At 47.5% G+C, this 22959-nt stretch overlaps 1 protein-coding gene across 1 annotated transcript in view; it reads right to left on the bottom strand.

Moving 5' to 3' along the window:
* AFF2 (AF4/FMR2 family member 2) overlaps positions 1-1022 on the bottom strand; it is a 280441-nt gene extending 279419 nt beyond the window's left edge. The window contains exon 1 of the mRNA XM_032592102.1: positions 939-1022. The gene's annotated coding sequence lies outside the window, so the exon portion shown is untranslated. The remainder of the gene's footprint in view (positions 1-938) is intronic.
* Between the last annotated feature and the right edge of the window lie 21937 nt (positions 1023-22959).

The raw sequence follows: 22959 nt of genomic DNA, 5'->3' as shown, positions 1-22959 counted from the left end.
TTATCACAAACAAGGCAGCAAGACTCTGGTCTCACTGGTCACCGATCCAAACAGCTTACTCTCTACCCCAAAGTGGTATTTGTGCCTATGCTGTCCTTTCCTTTTCCAGAAGTCATTGTCTTCTAATTGGTGCCCTTCGAAAATCACAACTCTCAAAAATTTTCTCTATTGTTGTTTTAACTCTTACATCAGTTTTGTTTCATTACAGAAAATTACACTGCTACTAAATCGCAATAAACACCAACCAGCTGCCAGCAATTCCACAAGATTCTTCCCCCCAAACCCCACACATAGAAAGTTCAGCAGTATGAGTGTTGTTGGAGCTACAAACTAGCTAGAATACCACCAGAATGTCAAGCCAGCTACACCAGCCGCTCTGGCTGAGGCGATCTCTTAATCCAGGATTGGTAACCACCGGAGAAAACGATTGGCTTTTCCCTTTCTCCTAGAGCAACGATTTTCAAAGAGCACTCAAACCACTCAACGGCTGCTAGCAATATAAAATGGAAAAGGAAAGCACTGGCCTTGCTAGCAATGGACGGCATTGACCGGGAGGAGAAAGAGACATAGCCGTTGACATTCTGATGAAGTCTTCAGGGGCTGCCTTGCTGATAGCCAGAGTGGGGATAAGCGTCAAGGGGGCACTGCTTGCTGTAGGAAGTGCTGGGCGGGAGAGAACTCCTTGGAGACGGGAAGTCTCACTAGTTCCTTTCAAATCTGACGGTACTCCCCAAAGAAGACAGAATTTGTCTCTGAAGACTTCCTCAGAAACCTGCGATTGCTCCCAATACAGTGTGTGTACATATTTCATTTGTGAAATATATTCTCCTGGAAATGATTCGGGTGCTTTAAAAATAGATTAAACGTTGATTAGTGTGTTCAAAAATGTAACAAGCAAGCATTTTCCAGAAAGATAAATTACATACATATTCAGCTACCTTGTAGGGCTCCCCAAAAAGATCAAAGCCCGAAGAAAAGAGATCGTCTTCTTGCTGGACTTCTTGATTCCTCCGCTCCCATTCCCTTTTTTTAAGGGCACTACGGTCTTGTTCATAGTGACTGATACGAAAAAAAAAGACAAAAGGAGAAAAAGATTAATTAGTCACTTAAGTCATTCAGCACTCCCTTGTCATCAATAAGAAGAAAAACAATGCAAGGCAACACTCCCCAAACGGATACCATATAGAGAGCAGAGAAACCTTTTCTTGACCCCCAGTGGGTTTAAGATCCCAGCCAGTTCTTTGGAATACAGAAGAAAATGGAAACTTGCTGATTAGAAATCCTACTCATGCCCACTTAAGCACTGCAGAATCCTCTTTCCTTGTCCTTGCTTGAGTGCTACAGGCAATTAGAGGCTCCCCAAAAGTCAGTCCACTGCACAGAAAGGTCCTGAATTCAGGTTGCTCTGTCGCCAATGGCTCAGGGCTCAGAATTCACAGATACTACAAAGTCCTAAGGGGAAGGGATTAACCAATATGTCACAGACAAACCGTAACTCGGATTGTTAGAGTGAGCCCGTTGTAATGAGATCACAGGAGAGTCAAAGGACTCATTCACTCACACTCCTTCTCACACTGGTCGTGTCGTTTTGGCCTTCTCATAGTTTGTGTCACAGGTGACAACCTTTTAAGGAAACTCTTCAAAAGAAAGGTGTCTGGCTTGAAGTCCAAACCACTAACAATTAAAGAAGGTGATTAAGAGCCTTGAACGACGTTAAGGCACACGTTCTAGAAACGCTGTATAGCTCTGTGACTCATTGCATTTCAGGCTTTCCCATGGGAGGTTCAGTACAAAAGCTTCCAGACAATACCTAAGATGTACTCCAGGACCTTAAATTTTATAGAAGGAAATGCTTCCTGATGAAGCAAACAGTTGTCTTCTTCATCAGGCAAGAACGTACACGTTAAACTACAACGTGGGGGCACCTGGGTGGCTCAGTCGGTTAAGCGTCCGACTCTTGGTTTCAGCTCAGGTCGTGAGATCAAGCCCTGTGCCGGGCTCTGCACCGGGCATGGAGCCTGCTTAAGATTCTCTCTCCCCCTCGGCCCTTCCTCCACCACACTTGTGCACTCTCTCTCTCAAAATAAACAAACAAACAATAATCCGGAAGTCTCAAAAGTGGTGAATTCTTTTTGTCCATTGGGTTTCCCCATCCCCTGATTTTGACTGAAATCTTACTCAAAGCGAGTACATATATGCTGGGCAAATTTAAATTATATGAACGTACGTAAAATGCCTAACAGGTGCTGTACAAATGTTGCTTTCCTTCCCCATGTTAATACCGCCATGTTAAGACTTAATTAGATAATTGGCATGCAAATGAACGTAATAGCTAAAGGAATTACAAGAGATACGCTGATCTAAGAGTACAGTCGACAGGTTTTGAATACATCCCAAACCTTAATGCCTATCCTTGGGAGCCGAGTCTGCTCATGAGTATCAGAACTTTTAATTTACAAAATAAGGGCACAGAGCATGAAATATCCACGGCAGCTTAACTAGATATTGATATACGTGGAGTGTGAGATGCCACTACACTTAATCATCCACCTTTCTCCACGGGAATCCTTGAACTGACACATTCAAAGTGACTCTGATAGCCTTCTCTTCCGAATCAACAACACTTCATTTCTCCGATCTAAAAAGTGGCAACGTTTAAAGGATGTTCCAACGTACATTATGCTTTCACAATACAAACAATGCCAGACACAGAGGAGCTCGCCGGGCCGGTCGCAAGAGCGCTCGGCAAATGGTATCGTACACTGCCCGGGAAAACACAAAGACCCTCCGGAGCGCCACACAAAGCCCAGGCCCCACATCTGGGCCCCATCCGGTCAAGAACGAGGCCAAGTCCAGATACCGGAAGGAAGGCGGCCTACGTCTCGTAGTCTCAGACACCATCCACAGGTATTACGGTCGCTGGCATCAGCTCTCATTTCCACCCACGAGTTGAGATCAGAACCCCAACCGGTTCCCACCGTGTTGGAGGGCCGCTGTGGGAATCCGCCAGACCTGGCGACGGCTTCAGACCGTGCACACGGAGCCCGAGTTCGACCTCAGCACCATCCGCGGGCCGCTCGTAACCCAAGCCCGTCATCCGTGTGTCAAAATGTAAGAAAGAGAGGGCGTCAGGCGTGGAGGGGGACGAACGAGTTAAAGCAGTACTGGGGGGGGGGGAGGAAGGCCTGTCACAAAGGAAGACACCTCATTTCCTTGCCCTTCCCCAGCACGCGACTCTACACGCAGAAACAAGAGCCCACACCTCAGGCGTCCGAGGAACGCGAGCAAGACGCCCGTTTTCTAGCCCTCCGTTCATTCTGTGCACCCGACGGCCCAGAATGACAGGCCCACGGGTCACGTTTAATTCTCCCGCGAAGGGAACCGAAGCCCTCCGGTGCCCCGGCTTGGCGAACCACCTTCCCTCTCCTCTGAGGGAAAAGGCAGAATTCAACCCCTGAAGGAACAGAAGGGGAAGGAGAAGCAAAGGAGACGGCGCTTGGACTCGCGCGACAACCGTCCATGCGGCCGGCAGCCGGGGTACCTCCGGACGCTTTCGACCCGACTCCGATTTCTTAGGAGGCTCTTGGCTCCATTCTGCAGCAGCGCATTAGCCACCAAATTCCAGATGGAAACGGGAAGAGCAGACTGAGGGCGCACAGGGGTGTTATCTGGTGCCGGGAAACTGCCTGCTGCACTTTGTAACCCGCGTCACGGAGGTCGGTTAAAGCCTCGCATCTCTGGCGAGAATGAATGTCATCTCCACAGAGCTCCCCCGCCCTTGGAAGGCAACCGAGTCTCTGCAACGCGTTCCCCTTTCGCTGGGCACGGCCTTGTGCTGAAAGCTTCACCCGGCGAGGTCTGATGAGGAACGAACTACGCGGCGACGAGGCTTTCGCGGCGGGGAACGTCACCGATTTCTGACTGAAACCAGAATTAGTAACTCGAAGCACTGGCTAATTAAGACCACAGCCGTGTATTTAGCCTCTTGTTATACCTACTGCAGTTTATAATTATGAGGCCCTCTTTATCTACTCAATTAAAGTGCTTCTGATTCACGCAGGTCGTGTCGGAACGTGTGAGCCCCGCAGAGGCCCCAGGAAACTCTGTGACCGTCCCCTGATGACCGGATGTACCTTCACCCGCCCAGGCTCGTTTCCCAGAGGAAAGAAGGGCTCCACAGCCCATGAAGAAACGCTCAAGCCAGAAATCAGGATTAATCACCATATTATTGGTCCGAACAATCCGAATTTACTCACCCTGATGAGGACGGGGAGGGTTGAGCCAAAACTCAACTCAAGGCCTCTCCCTGATAGCAAGTTATACGATGTTCTTCCAACTTTTTACTCCAGGAAATGATGAAATTGGTCACGTTACAGTGGTATGAAAACCACCAAACACCCACAACTCAATTGAGTCTTAATTATCCGAAGGTCGAGAGAGAGAGAGAGAGAGAGAGAGAGAGAGAGAGAGACTTCTCTCTCCGGAGCCCCTCTCTCTTTTGGAATCCGTGCAGGGCGTGAGGGTGAGAAGCTTCTCTCTAGAATGGGGCTTTTCTGTTAGCTCCGATTTTGCCCACCCGTCTGTTGCCCTGGCCTCAATGACAGAGAGATTGCCCTCCTTAACACGGGAGGAAGCTAAGACCCTCCTGAGAAGGGCGGGGGGGTTCCTGCCAAGGCCTCACCCAGGTAAACGCAAAGGTGACTTCTCCTTCTCACTCAGATACTCTCCCATCCTGGCACTTAAACCCGATCACGTACACAGGCAACTCCCATTTTCATCACCAGAAGCCACAGGTGCACTCCGAGGACGAGAAAACCCAGAGCACATGCAGATTCGCTGAGATCGAGAAAGTTCCATTGTGCTGTCTTCATTAGCTCACAGTGGTAGCGCAGTCGGGCTGACGGCACAGGCTAGTCTTTTAGAACAAAGGCTGTCAGAACAGGAAGAGACCGTAGCAATCATGCAGTCCCGGTCTCTTCATTTTACAGATGAGGAAATTGAGCTCAGAAAGGTAATGGGCCTCGCAGCAGGTCTGTGGCGGCACCGGAAGGCAAGAACCAGGTTTTCCAGCGCCCAAACGAGTCTCTTCCAAATACCCCACGCTCTGTCTCTTCTGCCCCCTGGGCTTCCATCGAGAAGAAGTATCAGTCCCATCTGCACTCTGTGGGTCAACTTTCCTCAGGATTGTCTTTGATTAGAAATTGCCAGTAGGAAAAAAACTTTAGGAATTTAATTTGGATTCGAGTATAGAAAAACCATTCGTTTCCTTATACCAAACGTACAGACCCTAAAGGGATTGTAAAAATTAACTACATCTGTGGGGAGAAGCTGAGCGAGGGAGAGTTAAAACCCAGTTGAAGTCCATTTGCTTTGTGGATTCCATGAAGTTCAAAAATCATCCTTTGCCTAATTCAGTTATTTTACAAAGCTAGTTGGGGACACGTTAATAAAAAACACTGATATCTTTAAATGACCAGCTTGTTTAAAAACACTGCTAACTAATACAGGATTTACTCATTTTCTAATTCAACTGGCACTAAAATACCTTGGTTTTTTTGGCTAATATCTTTGTAAAGGCATAAAAAATACATATTTAATTCACCCAAGAGACAAATGTAAGCTATAACTCACTCCTTATGGTTCTCCTGAATGAACCTCTGCCTTCTATGAGATTTGTATTTATACTCACTACATGTTCCAGAGCTCCAAGTGGCACTTTTTTTTCAGTAGCTAGTCCTATTTTTAATTTGACATTGACCTAATCTTTACAAAGCTTCTGTTAGTAAGAAAGAAAGAAAGAAAGAAAGAAAAAGAAAGAAAGAAAGAAAGAAAGAAAGAAAGAAAGAAAGAAAGAAAGAAAGAATGAATGAATCTCGGCTATTCAATTCCCTCAAAATCACCCCCAAGTTATATACTGCTCATATCCATGGGCACTTAAATGTAAAGTGCTGAATTCAAAACTCTGAAATAAAGCTAAAAGCAGGTCATAGTTGTTTTACACATCTAGGGGAGACACATGAGGACCTGGGATCTGGACATGTGAACATGGCCTTGAAAAGGAGTTTCTACAATCAGTAGAACCTCTAAGTCATGTTCAGACAGCAGGATTCATTGAGACCTCTGCATACAACCAGTCTCTTCAGCAAATGGACTCCCCACAGACGGTGGCTCTCATTTAAAATTAAAAAAAAATCGAGGGCGCCTGGGTGGCTCAGTACGTTTAGCATCCAACTTCGGCTCAGGTCATGATCTCGCGGCCTGTGTGCTGACTGCTCAGAGCCTGGAATCTGCTTTGGATTCTGTGTCTCCCTCTCTGTCCTCCTCCGCTCATGCTCTCTGTCTCTCTCTCTCGAAGTAAATAAATAAACATTAAAACAATTTTTTAAATACATTTATTTTTTTTTTTATTTTTTTTTCAACGTTTATTTATTTTTGGGACAGAGAGAGACAGAGCATGAACGGGGGAGGGGCAGAGAGAGAGGGAGACACAGAATCGGAAACAGGCTCCAGGCTCTGAGCCATCAGCCCAGAGCCCGACGCGGGGCTCGAACTCACGCACCGCGAGATCGTGACCTGGCTGAAGTCGGACGCTTAACCGACTGCGCCACCCAGGCGCCCCTTAAATACATTTAAAAAATCGAGATCGGAACAAAAAGGAGACATTTACTCTCCACATCTGTCAGCTGCCCTTGCGGCCATGCCAATTTCTTTAGGTCTTAGGGAAATGGGGCAGTGCTTATTCTTAGAGTTTTCTTAAATCTGTGCTTTATATTTTTAACATTTATTTAGTTTTGAGAGACAGAGAGAGAGAGAGAGACAGACAGACAGAAAGGGGGGAGGGGCAGAGAGAGAGAGGGAGACAGAGGATCCAAAGCAGGCTCTGTGCTGTGTGCACAGAGCCGACGTGAGGCTCAAACTCAGGAACCGTGAAATGATGACCTGAGCCGAAATCAAGAGTCAGCCGCCTAACTGAGCCACCCAGGCGCCTCTAATCTGTGCTTTTTTAAAACAAAGTACACACCAATACTCCCAGAAGTCCTGGTGGGAAACTGGCTCAATATTTCCTTGTAGAGGCATCTCAGGGATACCCCTGTTCCCTCCACCTCTGGGAACAAAAGCAAAAATTCAGATCATGCAGAAGCTTTGCCAAGGTCATCTTCCAGTGCGGTGAGGCAGACATTCCAAGAACCACTCTCCTTGTCTTATGTCCGTCACTTAGCTCCCCTTAACTCCCAGTCCCCACCCTCTCACTTAAAAACAAATTATTAACAGTCTTCACTGAGATATAATTCACATATCATGCAATTCACCCACTTAAAGTGTACAACCCAATGGTTTTCAGCATATTCACAGAGTTCTGCAACTACTGTCGTGATACAGGTTTAGACTATTTTCATAGCTCCAAAAAGAAGCCCTCTACCCTTTGGTGATCACCTCCCACCACCTCCCATCCAGCCTAGCCCTAAGCAACCACTAATCTGCTTTCTCTCTGACTTGGGTTATTCCGGATATTTCACATGCACGGAATCATGTAACATGTGGTCTTTCGTGCCTGACGTCTTTCACACAGCATGGTATTTTCAAGGTCCATCCACCCTGTGGCATGGACCAGTACCCCACTGTATATTCCTGGTCCTGTGTTACTCCATGCTCATTAAGGGGGTTCATTCCTGGGAGCTTACAATGATTTCACTGGGGTGTAAAGCTTCCTATACACAAACAAGCAATGTCAAATGCAGATATTGTGAGGAAAATGCTTTTAAAAAGTGTTTGCCTCAGGGGCGCCTGAGTGGCTCAGTCGGTTCAGAGTCTAACTCTTGATTTCAGCTTAGGCTGTGATCTCATGGTTCAGGAGCTCAAGCCCCACATCGGGCTCTGTGCTTGCAGCCCGGAGCCTGCTTGGGATTCTCTTTCTCCCTCTGTCTCTGCCCCTCCCCCACTCACGCATTCTCTTTCTGAAAATAAAGACTTTTTTTTAAAAAGTGTTGGCCTTAAGGCTTAGCATGAAATTATTCTGACTAGCCTATGAAACTCCCCAAATGCTGCATTACTTCTAACGTATATCCAATACTCAAGCGGTAAAGACAATTGATCACATCTAGGGATGCAAAGACCTAGTAAAAACCAAACCCGACAGCAACCAAATAAACAGGTTCTGTGGTTCCTGAAGGTTCTGCGGGGTGTCCAGAAATGACGGCATCCAGATTCAGAAGATCCAAGCCGGGGCCCTACCTCTTTCACTTCGACGTCGCTTGATCATTTCTAAAGCACTTTCCATTTCTAAGCCTCAGTTTTGTTATTTGTAAGACGGGAATCATCTTTCTCTTCCCTCTTCCTGCAGGTGGTGTAAAGGTTGAACACGATGAGGGGTGAGAAAGGGTCCTGCAAACTACTAGGAGCTGCTCACATCGTCATGGGCAAGACCACTGGTACCCTGACCATACTTCACCTTCATGACACAAAACTTCACTGCACGTTAGTTCACGTGCACCTCACCAACGTCTGGCAAATTAGCAGGGCAGGGAATATTGTTCCCTTTTAAGGATGGGAAACAGAGGCTCGGAAAATTGCTCCAGACTATGAGACAGGGCACCACTCATCTGATTCCTAACCCAGGGCTCTTTCAAAAAGTCTGAGATACTGCTACAGGGCCCACGAAGCCCATCAGATATCCCCTGGGAATTTTTCTCCATAGACTCAAAACTGATCTTTGTGATAGAGGCACCAAATGCCCAGACTCAATTCACAAACTAATACTGACATGAGGCTTAAAATTCTACGTGTTCAATTAAAGTATTTCTTTTTCTTTTTTTAAGATTTTCTTTTTTTAAAGTTTATTTTATTTATTTTGAGAGAGGGAGAGACAGAGAGAGCATGAGTGGGTAAGGGGCAGAGAAAGAGGGGGGGAGAGAGGGAGAGAGAGAGAGAGAGAGAGAGAGAGAGAGAGAGAGAGAGAGAGAGAGAATGAATTCCAAGCAGGCTCCACGCTGTCAGTGCAGAGCCCGACATGGGACTTGAACCCACAAACCTTGAGATCATGACCTGAGCATAAATGGGACACTTAACCAACTGAGCCACCGAGGTGCCCCTAATTTAAAATATTTCTAAATATTCTCAATCTTCTGTCATCTGGCTCTCACCGTTGGCTGTGCATGGGAATCACCCAGGGAAGACTTTATAAATCCTCATGCCCAGGTCACGTGCCAAGACCGAGCGCATCAGAATCGCCCAGAGCGGGTCTCAGGCATCCGATATGAAACAACTTCTGGTCTTCATATATCGGATCATTCATATATAATCTCCTCTATTGGACCCATTTGGGCATGCTTAAATCTGATGGGCCTAACATGAAGGTAAATCAAGAACCAGGCTGTGTAGGGAACAGATGTATTCTATTATGCAGAAATCTACATTGCTAATCTATGTCAGCAGACATGCCTTGAAGGCAAAAAGCCGTTATTACAAGCCTAGACTTGTCAGGCAGAACAACAGTAACACCAACAGCTACTCTCTGTTGATGCCTTGCTCCGTGCCAGGCACCAAGATAGGCATTTTGTGACCATGATCTTCCTTAATCCTCACAAAAACTCCGATGAGGTACCTACCATCCTCACTTTGCAGATGAGGAAACTGAGCTGCACGAAACCCAGGGAGGTTAACAGGCCCAGCATCACACAATTCGTACGTGGTGCCAGCAGAATCGCCGTGGAGGCTGCTAGAATCCCGAGGCCGCCCCCTTAGCCTAAAAGAAGACGCCAGTAGGTCGAATATGGGTGTCGATGATCAACAATATTCTAAGAGTGCACTAAAATTCCATTTTTGGAGGATTCCATTTTAATGGAAATGCCACTTTTATACAGCATGACCATGAGTCCGGCAGCCGGAAGGTTCCCATCCGCCTGCAGCAGCATTCAGCTTATCAGTAACTTTCTAGAAGCCTGTTGAAATGTACTTTAAAGGCAGTCTTTGCAGTGAAATTAAATTCTTTTGTCCTCACCCACTATAACCGTTGAAGAGACACGGTCCAATATCCATGACTGCCGGAGAGAGGGATCTGTGTCCGCACCCAGTGTTAGTTTCCTCCTCTCCTCGACAGCTCACAATGTGTTAGCTCTCCGTTGACGACAGTGTGCCTGTATCTCCTTCAACTTCATGTCAAGCACCCCTCCTCTTTCATACTCAGGCACCCCGCTACAAGAAGACCTTGCTGAACAATACACACATAAACATCCCCAAGATTCTTTTCTGCTTTCATAACATTTTCCGCGGCTAAGCGTCCCTTTTCCATTTTTATTGCAAATCACTTAAAGAGAACTCTACTTCTGATCCATTCGTCAAAAATGAGAACTCACTATCACTTCTTCTGGCTCATTGACCCCTCGGTAGCACAATCCAGTGTCTTACAAGCACTGCGCATTCAACGTGGCCAAACCAAGAGAGCGGCGAACAACTGCATGACTCAGAACCTTTCAAAAGGACTTCCCGAAGACGAGTAAGGGCCTGGAGTGGATACAATTGCTACGAATAGCCGCAGTGAGAGAGTGAATACAGTAAATGTATGTACTTATAGCTTTAGGACTCTTGAATTGGTTCAAACATTAAAACTATAAACAAATCAAAATGTTACACAGCATTCTCACTCCCACTCTTGCAAGTACCTATCCCGTTCACCACTGCCAATCAAACGTAACCAATTTTATTATTTTCTTGTTTATTCATCCACTGTTTCTTTGTGTACTCTTTAGTGTCGACTTGAAATGATCTCATTTATAGTTCTTTCTTTAAATTAACTAGAGTTGAGACTAGTGCTGAGCTTTAAGGAGCTTCTGGATCTAAGACTTGATCTGCTTGAAGGGAATTTTCGTCATCAGAAACGATCTCGGGGCGCCTGGGTGGCTCAGTCGGTTGGGCGTCCGACTTCGGCTCAGGTCACAATCTCACGGTTCGTGGGTTCGAGCCCCACGTCAGGCTCTGTGCTGGCAGCTGGGAGCCTGGAGCCTGCTTCGGATTCTGTGTCTCTTTCTTTCTCTGCCCCTCCCCTGCTCACGCTCTGCCTCTCTCTTTCAAAAATGAATAAACATTTTAAAAAAATTTTTTAAAGAAATGATTCTGTGGAAAACAAAAAAAAAGAAAAAGACGAATCCACGGGTCCACACGTGAGACGGCGGCGACAAGCCTTGAGCGTCCTCGATGGCTCCGAAGGTCTTCGGTGTTGGTTGGAATTGTGCCCTGTGGCAGGCAGCAGGCCCCGCTTGGCTGGCCAAGGCTTGGCTTCACCCTCTGCTCTCGCTGGATCTCCTGTCCAGCCCCAGTGGGTCCTGGCGCTGTCCCGTGTGCCACGTCCCCAGCTCCACACCTGTTACCTCCGCAGCCGACCTACACAGCACAGCTCTGTCTTTCGAATTACGAAAAAGCTGCCTGAAGTATTTCCTCTCCATGCCCATTAAATATGGGGAATTCTTTTCCAAGTCAAAAGCCTTCACAGAACCTGGTTTCTCATAAAGGACACTTTTTAAAAGGTGTTTTATTTTCAGCTAGCTGTAAGCAAGACAATTTCAATAACTACTTAATTTAAAACAATATTTTCTCAGAAATCAGATTCTTAATTACCTTTAAACTAAGGAAATTAATGCCCTTAACGAGCAGTTTATAATTGACAGCTTTAGGCTGACTCTATTTTCATGTCTCACCCAACCCTTTGATCCTCGTGTACTCACTAATTTTTACCCAGGCAAATTCTACCCCCTAAAGGCTTACCCTTTGGGCCCCCACCTCTCTGTGGCGCAGTCACCTCCCCCACACCCCCAGCCACCACCGGAGTTCTGGCCTGAGCATACGGCCAGGAACACGACATTCAGACTGCAGAAAAGACCCGCGGGGCACAGCCAGCTTGTCCAGGCGTCTACTTATTGTCATGACACCATGCTTGTTTTCTCACGGATCATGTGGACTTGACATTCTCCTGGGTCCCACTTTCTCCTGGGTCCCACTTCTCCCCCTTGCCTTGATGAGGTGTCTGACAAAGGCTGAAGTGTGTTCCCCTCAAAATTCGTATGGTAAAGCCCTGACCCCCGGAACTCAGGTGACCTTACTTGGAAATGCAGTCATCGTGAAGGACATTAGCTAAGTTAAGGTGAGGTCATCCTGGAGGAAGGTGGGCCCGGACTCCAATATGACTGGTGACCTTAGAAGAAGGGGACATTTGAACACAAAGACACACAGGAAGAACGCTACGTGAAGATGGAGGCAGATGAGGGGGCGACGCTGCTGCAAGCCACGGAGCCCCAAAGATGGCCGGCGAACCACCGGAAGCCGGGGAAGAGGCCTGGAACAGATTCTTCCATCACGGCCTTCGAAGGAGCCCACCCTGCCCACACCCGGATCTCCGACTTCTAGCCTCCAGACTGTGAGACGATCCCTGTCTCTTGTTTGAACCTGCCAGTGTGTGGTACTTTGATACGACAGCCCTAGCAAACTAAAACACCCTCAGAACGCGTCTCCGAGGCAGTTCACGATGAAAACGTCAGGCCGCTTCCCGGTGCGGGCAGATGACCGAGACCTCAGAACTGTCACCTATTCCTCTCCCTTCTACTCCGGCACCGCGCTCCTCCTTCCCCTCTTTCCAGCTCTGTCTCAGTGAACTGTGGGTGTTCAGTGAGACTGTCACCAGAGAGGAATTGATGCATTTTTTGCTTCCCTTTTATCTGGAAAAGTGCCAAGCTCAGTGTTCAGCTCTCGATAAATATTTTTTTTGACTGACTGAATGAACAAACGACAGGCAAACATATTTTTTCTGCCCAAGTTCAGTGACAAATGTTGACAGAGACATATTAATTAATATATTAATTAGCTTGTCTATTTAATCAACAAACATTTACCGGGTGCCTACGTCACATCAGGCACCATGTTTGGTGCTTAGAAAAAAATAAGACACAGTACGACTCTTTGAGAAATTCACAGCCCAGAAGGGGAGGCAAATCCATTCCCAAAGAATCGTAGTATAGGGTGACATATGCCGTGCCTATAGGAACAAAGTGCTGTGGGAACATTCTCAGGTTGGTGTGGGGTGCGTTGCAGCTGGTCCTCGAGCGACGGGGGGGTTGACATCCTGCCCATCAGCTCGTTCAAGTACACGCTAACCAAAGATGATCCCGTGGGACAAACGTGGACGAGAGAACAGAGGATTCAAGTTGCAGCCAAGTCAGTCCCTCGGATGGCCCATGCCTGGCGAAACTGGTCTATGGCAGTGGCGTGAGAACGGTGAGATTTTCTGCTCTTTGGGGGAGCTGGGAAGAGGAGAGTTTGGTATTTGCAGGTGCTGGTATTCAAGGGTAAAACCCTAATTGCACTTGTGATACCCAGTGAGAGGAAGCGCCATCCACAAAGAAATGGATGGCTGAGATAAGCATGTGAATGGTGAGCTCACAAAGAACGATGCGATTTCAAAGGGAAGCATTTATTGTTTCCTGTGTTATAGCGCATTGTCTCCTGATATGATTAGTTATCAGTCTCAGTTATCCGAAACTGGTATGAAATAAAGCGTTTACGCAGTTATGCTTCATTGATGTCAGCGAGGGGAGCACGAAAACCTCCATGAAGGTGGGTAATTGATGTGTAAATCAGAGCTCAATCACTCTGTAATAGAAATGGTCCCACTGAAAATATGCTTGTTGAGCACAATCGCATAGAAGCCAGAGGGATGGAGGGAGGGAGGGAGAGGATAGAAGGCTTATTTATTAAAAATGATAATAACTGGCAATTTGTGCAATTTTCCCTTCAGCAGAGGGCTGCTGTCAGAAACGCTTGCAAGCAAGTTGTGACCAATAAATCCAGATAGTTTCCTTCTGTTCTAATGGACGATTTCTGTTTTATTTAAACGCTCAGCGAGCTTGTTGTGGATGTTTTAAAAGAGCAAATTAAACAACATGTTCGTCTTTTGAAACATGACACACGTTAATGGCATCAGTTAACAACGCTTATTCGATAGGTTTGCTTGCTATTGTTATTCAAACCCTTCTGTCACTTTGCATTTGCTCTCTGAAGAGCAGTGAATAAAAATGGACAATGCCTTGCGATTTAGTATTTTAACATTTCGTATCGAAACAAAAATAACTTACTATATTGATCAAACAGCAGTTCCTCTATCTATCATCCCTATAATCATTACCATTATCATCACTTCAGGTGCCATGACAGTGTCTGGTGGCAGATTTTTCTTCCCCTCCGCCGTACTCACCGAATAAAGAGAAAATTCTCTACTGCGAATACTGTCACAGAAGGCTTAACAGCCAATATTCCCGCCAATTCATCTGAAAAAGAAAGCGCTAGCTTTCATTGTTTTTCCAGATCTTGTGAAAAGCCAGTCAACACAAGAGGCGGCTCTATCGCAGGCGTCTAGCGTGGATCCGATGGACGGCCCGGGGCGCCCACACACCCCCTGACACTCGTGATGAAGGACGTTACCTGTGGCGACAAAGCAACAGCAACGGTACAGACGCGCTCCGCTGTGCAGGTGGGGGCGCTGTGCTCACCTGCGGTCACCAAGTCAGCCTGGCGTTGCAAAGTCCGCGTGTGCGGATTGCCCGTCTAGTATGTCGTGCGGGGCCGGGACCCGAATGTTCCCACCTGGACGAAACACCCAAGTAGACTGGCAGCAGGTGGTGGTGGCTCCTTCTGTTCACCTTTCTCAATGTGGCTACTCGAAAATCTAAACATGTGTATGTGGCTTGTGCTTGGGGTTCACATTAGATTTGTACTGGGCAGCACTGGCCTGAAAAAGAATGATTTTCTAGGTCTACTTAATAACCCACTCATCTTAACCGATACTGGTTTCAGAGCGCTGCCTCAGGGCAGTAAGAGGCTTTGTGCCTTCGGGTTCACTGGAACAGTCTAACCTCGTGGCCCCTTCTCTATTCTCAGCTGCTCCCCTCAATCTCATTTTCATTTAGACCTGGGGCACATATGCCAATGTTTCTTCTCGTGACCGCTATATTGTCTAACTGGGGCGTTGTCGATCAATACTAGGTGAGGTGTCGAGCTGTGTTTGTGTAGTATGCTTAATATGCTTCTACCCAATGCGCCATACGGAGGCACTGCACTGTGTATTACGAGCGTATTAACGCTAAGACTCAACTGAGTATCACTGGTGCCTAGTAAACTAGTAAAACAAAATTATGCTAAGTAGTCGCTGAACATCGCGATCCCTAATGTTTTTAATGAGTGTCTCAAACGCAGCGCACGCCCTTCTCTGAAATACCAAAACAGCCGAGGCACTATCCCAGGCTTGATGTGAATTTCATTCTACAAGAGGAAGGATTTTTTTGGATATAGAAACTAAGAGACTAAATAACAGCGTGGGCCTCACTCCACCAATAACTGTGTCTTTAAATCTAAACTCCGTGTGGTTTTGAAGCCCTCTATGCTTGTTTTCTTTCCCCAGTGCGTGTCACAGCTAGGAAGCATTTTGATTAGCCTGAGCCATCAGTAGTTCCTTCCTACCTGTCTCACATACATTTCACACGTTACTTTTAGAACTCCTCAGTTTACTGATATTTTCTTGGAACGCTGCCAGCCAATCTGTAGCAAAATTAAACTGTGCCTTTTAATATAAAACAATCATTGATTAACACATACTGTTCAAGCCAGATGAATCAGCAGCCTGCAAGGATGAAGCGTTTTATCGCACTAACACACCATTCGAATGCTCTGATAGATGCATTCATTTGCTGATGGGCACAACACGCGAGGAGCACAGGCCCACACTCCGCGGCACTTCACACTCTTGTTCCTCAGCACACAGTATGCTCGACAACAAGAATGTAGGCAAATGAACAATTTGCTGTGATTAGTTTAGTTTCATTTGTTAATTACAGATTCAACAAGAACTGAATGCTGAAGCTTTTCAAGTATCAGATACCCATTGATCCGTAGCCCCCAACATGCTCAAGTAATACTTGGAAGTCTAATATGATTTATTGTTACTTGGAGCACTGATTGGCTAGAGGAATTATACTCCAATAAATGATGGCACTGTCACTGAATCTGCCTGTAATTGCTTCCATTCATTGTAATGTATGCTCTAACGCAAACTGGAAAGAAAGGAGATGATCAACTTCAAGCGTCAGCTGTTTCAAATTCCGCAGTGTGTCCCTAAGTTAATGGATGGAGAATATTCTGCCGGTATATCTGCTGGGTTGCAGGAGATGGATCTTCGGAGAGTTCTAGATATGCACACTCATATGTATTTCATGTATGTCGATGTCACACAGATCTACAACCGATGGCCACTTGGCGGGCTTGCGTGCCTCCGTGGAGGCAGATGGCGTGACTCTGCTAAGACTGGGCCAGGACACAGAATCCTCGGGAACAGTGGGTCCTCTACCGCTCTGTCCCCCGCCCCTCAGGACAAATGGAACCCTCACAGGCTACTCATTTCCATCCGGAGTGACCCAGATGTCTGTGACTCATCTTCCCTGTCGCCTGACACTGCACCTTCCATCCAGGCTAGGAGCAGAGCCCCTGGTCTCCACTCTCCAGCACTCCACAGCTCCTCCTCAACCTCACTTATTCCACTCTACCAGAACTGTCTGCTGCTAAACGGATGGCGACTTCCCCGAGCTAAGCACCGTATGACGCTCCTGCGGCTGCTGTAACAAATTACCACCAACTTGGTGGCTTCAAACAGCACACACGCAGTCTCTCAGTTCTGGAGGTCAGAAGTCTGAAATGAATCTCACTGAGCTAACATCAAGGTGTCTATGGCTGTGTTCCTTCTAAAGGCTCGGAGGGGCGGGGGCGGGGAGGATGGCTTTTCTTGCCTTTTCCAGCTTCCAAGGGTCACCCCCATTCCTTGGCTCGTGATCCCTTCCTCCAACATCAAGGCCAGCAGTGTAGCATCTTCAAATCTCTCTCTTACATCGGCTTCCCTTATCACATCTTCTCTGACTCTGACCCCCCTGCCTCCCTCTTAGAAAGACCCTTGTGATCACACTTAGGGCCCACCCATTCAATCCGGGATCACCTCTCCACCTCTCCAGGTCCTTATCTTAATCACATCCGCAAAGTCCCTCCCGCCTTGTAGGTAAAGTACTCACGGCTTTGGCAGATTAGGACACGGACATCTTTGAGGGGAATATTATTCTGCCTACCACAGGATCGACGGTTTAATCATTCTTGTCCTCCCAGTTACATGACATTAGTGGGGCTTCAATATTATGAGCAGAGGTGAATGAATGCATGAGGATGATTCATTAAAGCTTTCAGATGTCTCTTCGGAAGAGTGCCTCATGCATGAAGAGTGCCCGATGGGTGAGGCAGGGCAAAGCCCGACGGCCTCAACACCTGCTCTGTCATTTAACGCCACTTCAGTCCTCCAAGGCTTGACTTTTCTCACCAGTAAGTGTCTCTGGGAATTGCTGTGACCCTCAAATAAGATAATGTATGGGAAAACATCTGTGAAGGTAACTTGCTTTATCTGTGTTATAACATCATCCTTGCTTATCGCTAAGAGAAGACACTAGACCTTTGGGAGAGAAAAATAAGAGGCAAGAAGTCCCACTTCTACAGATATGTAAGGTACTATTACCCAGTAAATCTAAATAAAAATAACCATCTGAAAGTGACCTGAAAATATGCTTTCTATTCATATGCAAGTAGCTTAAGAGATTGACACAAGACACTGAAATTACCTCAAATAACTAGACGCTCAATTGCTCAAGATAAGTGGGGCCACAGTCGCCCTCTCACATTGTAGTTGAACACAACAATCAAAGATGGGTTCGCCCTGTTTACATATTACGGCAGTATGAGATCTGTTGTGACTCATTTATCAAACCCTGCATATTAACGCATCAATTTTATTGACTAATAAGACGGTTCCCTGACATTACGACAACACAGATGACAATACATCTTCCAATACGAGCAGAATGATCCTGAGAGGCGCCACACACACCTGCAAAACGCTTGATTGTATGTAGTTCAAGCCAGGAATGTGAACACGGGAGAAACTTGAGCACGAAAACAACCTCCAATCAAAGGGTCTCTAGAGGGCATCAAGATCAAAGCTGTCATTTTCCCTTATGAGGAAGATCAAGTATACAGAGGGGAACCGGGGCGGCAGATGCCATCCACCTGGTCAGTGGCATGACTTGGACTGGCGCCCAGGTCCCGACTCTCCGCTCAGTGCCCTTTGCCCTGTGCCACCTTTCAGCTTCCCTGAGCCCGGGGCAGTGCTGCCAGCTTGCTGCTTGGGGAGAGAAAGGGCAGGCGACAGAGGGAGTGCAGGGGGCATCCCTTCACTCCCGGGGTTTGTAAATAGGAGGCGAAACGGACAAATCGAGTTTGGGAAATTTGCTTTCAAATGCTCGTGAATCGCTAAAAACTACACAGGCCTCGGTGTCTGCGAGCAACCCACTCCATGTGAAAAGGCTGTCATATTCCAGACTGTGTGGGATTCACTTTAGGAGAGAAGAAACCTGGAAGCCCTCCAAGGAAAGCCCCTGGTTTGGCACAAAGCAGAGAGAGTTATTAAATAAAGAGGGAGGGGCCGACCAAACGGCCAAGTGAGTGACAGAATGTGTTCTTTGTAACTGGCTGCCTCAACGTTGTCCTCTGGGCACAACCTAATGCTCTTTAACCCAGTGGTCCGGCTGAACGGCGGGCTGCGGTGAATGTTAACGGGCCCTGAGTGTGGGCACACGTGCGCACCCACAACTTAGTGGGGAGGCAGATTGATTTTTTTTAATGTTTATTTTGAGAGAGACAGAGAGAGAGAGAGAGCGAGCAGGAGCAGGGGAAAAGTACAGAAAGAGGAGAGACAGAATCCCAAGCAGGCTCTGTGCTATCAGCGCAGAGCCCAATGCAGGGCTCGATCTCACAAACCAGAAGATCATGACCTGAGCCAAAAATCAAGATTCAGACGCTTAACCGATTGGGCCACCCAGGTGCTTCTTGGGTGAGGCAGATTTATATCAGAGCATCTCAGACGAGAAGAGACCACAGAAGTCATCTGGTTCCACTGTCCAGCCCTCCGCTCAGTAAGAAAAGAACCCTCAAAGGTTGGCTCAACGATCCACTGGTACATGGTTGTGACTGGGGAGAGAGGGCGTTGTGTTGAATCCTTCCTCTCTTGGCTGCAGACCTGATGTACTTGTGCACAGCACCCCCGGAACCTGACTTGGGGGGGCTGTGAAAGGAACGGATATATCATCTGGTTGCCCTCCAACCCCTAACTGACTCTTGAATGCCCTTTACAGCAGCAAATATGTAAACATCAGGCAGGAGCGTGTGGGTTTCCCTCTGGGAACGGCAGAGCTATCTGGGCGGGAGCCTGGAGACCTGGGTTTCCAGCGCAGACCTACCACTAACCAGCCTGGCGACCTCAAGCAAATGATTTCACTCTTTCAGGCCTCAGTTTCCTCACATGTAAAACACAGAGTTTGTGGTGGATCGTTTCCAGCGTCCTCCTAGGATATTATTCACCTTTTGATAGCTTCCTCTGTCTTCTCCGATGCCAGCATGCTCAGGACAGGTCACCAGCCACCTCCCTGAGGCCACTCCCAGCCTAGCTGGTCCATGGGGTGGTGCTGAGGCAGCTGTCCCCTCAATATCTCAATGAGACAGCGATCAACGATCAGCCAGTACACAAAGCACACGCTGCCCCGAAACCCAACACACGAGTAGAAGCTAGGAGTGCACGCTTAGCAGTTTTGCTATTTCAAACTCCTTTGCTCAAGCTGCCCCAGTCTCAGGATGAGATAACCCGATTCTCCGGGCGTGACAATTGCCATCCCGGAGTTCCAAGTCAAAGTGTATCCTAGTTTGAATTCCGCACTCCCAATCTGTTGCCTAGTATAAATATTATACTATGTAATGTGTAAATATTAAAATCTAACTTTCACAAAGTTGAGTCACAGTCACTGGAATTCGGCCAAGACTCTAACACTTTTTCATTATTTCCAAAGAAAAGACCAATTTAAGAAACGCAAACCAGTTCCAATTCACTTCAAAATTTGGCTTAACGTCAAAGAAATTTTAATGAAATTCTGCTTGAGCATTAAACATGAAGGTATTTATATGATTATTAAGTTAGCATGCGAGTTAAATACAAATTAGTTTTTGGTCGCTCACTACTGGGTTCATAGGCCAGTGAAACTCAAAATGATGGCTGCATTTCAGCGGAATCCCTCATCCCACACAGGCAGGCTTTACACCAGACACGAAGACACAACATTATTATCTGTGCTTTATCTGGTCCTTTACTGCCATATGGTCACGGTGCTGTCATGGCGTCCCGGTGACCTTGCACAGGGCAGAGGCCTGAACCACAGCCAGTCTGCGTTTCGGCGGGAAGCCTTGTGATCCTCCCTGAACACCAGAGGCTGCAAGGCCTTCTCCCACCCGCCTCCCCATATCCCCCGCAAGACGGTCACGACAGCCTTTCAACAACTCCCGGGTTCTGGCCACTCCCCCACCCCGGAACTCTTCAGCAAAGGTGGGGGGATGAGCCCCTCTTCCTTCCCTGTTCTCCTTTTTATGTGTGCCGCCCGGAGGAGGGGACCTGGCCTCTCCGGCTCATTCTGTTGTGTACTGTCTGTGTGTGCGTCCAACTGCCTCAATCTGAAACTGTCCTGCTGAGGTATCATTTCCAGTCACATCAGTCAGGCTTTGGCCTCGTCCTTATCTCAATTGCAGGCGCCTGACAACCAAATAGATCTGTTTTCCTTTCTCTGCAAACTTCCTTGAAGCAATCTTAGCCAAATCAGGAATCTGTGCCGTCTTTCCTTCCCGGGTTTAGGCAGAAACAGTTTATCAGTGTAATCTCACTACATATTCTTAGACTGAGAGGCGATTTATTCAGATGCAGGGTGCAGCTTCTATGGTGGTGAGTCGTCAGGCAAATAGAATCCTCTAGGACCCTCAACCCTACAAACATAAAGAGAAGAGAAAGCCCCAGGGTTCTGAGACTGAGGGGCGAACGTGGGAAGGGGCAGGATCCTTCTCCTGAGGCAGGAAGTGAGGAGAGCTAGAGAGGCACCATGACAGCTGGAGGGGTGGAAAGATGAGGAAACCTGTGCCAAGCAGCCCAACGGCCTTGACCTCCTTGGAGAAACAGAAGGTGAGTCCAACTGCTGAGAGCCGGAGGAGGGGGAAGACAGGAGGGCCAGGCTCACAGAGAAAGGAAAGCTTTTGGAATGGCAGCTGTGAAGATGTCAGGCTGAACCAGAGATCTGCTGGACGGCGAGGAGAGGGGGCCCACGAAGGTGAGCAGGGAGCTGGATGGGGACAGGACCAGTCACCGGAGGGGCTGGAGAGGTCACGTGTCCGCAAGGTCCCTCCCGGGCTCTGGTAGAAATGGGGGCAGGGGAAGCAGACGGAAGCCCCAGAGACACCTTCTACACTTTCTATACTTTGGCCTACACGGGGCGGGGGGCCCAGGCTATGCCACTTTGGAAACATGCTTGGAGTGTGCACACAGGTGACCTTCAGGGTTTTCCACCTGCAAGAATGCGAGAAGTCTTCAAGGACAACAGAGAAATACTTCCCCAAATGCCCCACAATTCCGTTGCAATGGCTTGCAAATGTTACTTGTCTTTCCCCCCAAAATGGAAACCAAACTGCCCCATAGGGTCCCCAGTGCATTTCAAAGCCCAGTGAGGGACTAACTGCTGGGAAATGCCTACTTAGGGAGGTTTTGCAGGTTTTGCACCTCCCCCCTCATCAAGGAGCCTCCCAGGCCTGCACTAAGGCCCTTAAGGAAAAGAAGTCGAATTGGTCACCCTGACTCCCCACAGGGAGCGTCGCTGTGGGCCCACTGCTCGGTGGAACGAGGCAGAATGCAATGCTCTCACAAGTGACACAGAGTGGGCTCTCAACGCTGGCCTGAAGAGCTGGGATGTTTCACTTTAAAAAAGACAAGACTCTGAGGGCGCCCGAGTGGCTCAGTAGGTTAAGCATCTGACTCTTGATCTCTGCTCAGGTCATGATCTCAAGGTTCATGGGATCGAGCCCCGCATTGGGCTCTGTGCTGACAGTGCAGAGTCTGCTTAGGATTCTCTCTCTCTCTCTCTCTCTCTCTCTCTCTCTCTCTCTCAAAATAAATAAATAAACTTAAAAAAAAAAAAAAAAGGCAAGACTCCAGGCACATACGGGCTCCGGTTTTCAATTTCTGAAGCACAGTCTCAGGAAAGAAGGGGCAGCCCCCTGAGGGGCCCCCAGGGGACACAGCAGAAGGTTTGGCTCCATCCAAAGGGAAGCAAACTTGGCTTAGGCCGCAAGCTCCCTGCTGCCAGAGGGGCTCAAGCAGGGTCGAAGGACTGTGAAACTGGCAGCTGCCGATCCAAACAACCGGAAGGGAGCCTGATCATCTCGAAACGCCTCCTCACCTCCGAAATGCTGATTTGTCAGATCCGCTGAGGCCAGTGTGAGCCACACTCACTGGTCAGGGTGCAATGGAGCTCACGTTCCATAAAGAGCTTGCTCTCCCATTGTTGCTCGGCCCAGCACTCCCTCAGCAAAGAGCTCGGTAAGAGATCATCATTCTTCCAGCTGAGCTGATGGCTTAGCATTTGTTATGCTTCACTCATCAAACTATATATCAATGTGCCTTTTGTCTTAAGAAAATACATAATGGGATTTTAATTCAATTACAAGTTTACATATTACCAACTGGAAATTAATTTAATAAACAATTTGTTTCCATCGACTAATAGGAATAGGTTAATGGTGCAATTAATCAAACATTTGACTTTTCAAAGTTTTGATTCATTAAACTAAGAACTTGCCACTTGAAAGCTAATGTAAGGCTTGATCTCAAACTTTTAGGCACATCTGTTGCTGTTCTATTCCCACTATTAGGAGCACATAATATTTACACTCAGAGTACTCTCAGAGGTCATCTGGTCCTGTCCCTTCGCTGACAGATGAGAAAACCGGCCACACACACACACACTCACACAC

The sequence above is a fragment of the Lynx canadensis genome, chromosome X (assembly GCF_007474595.2).
Source record: "Lynx canadensis isolate LIC74 chromosome X, mLynCan4.pri.v2, whole genome shotgun sequence".
Taxonomy (NCBI): Eukaryota; Metazoa; Chordata; class Mammalia; order Carnivora; family Felidae; genus Lynx; species Lynx canadensis.
The sequence above is the reverse complement of the archived record's forward strand: the minus strand, read 5'-3'. Positions and strand labels throughout refer to the sequence as shown.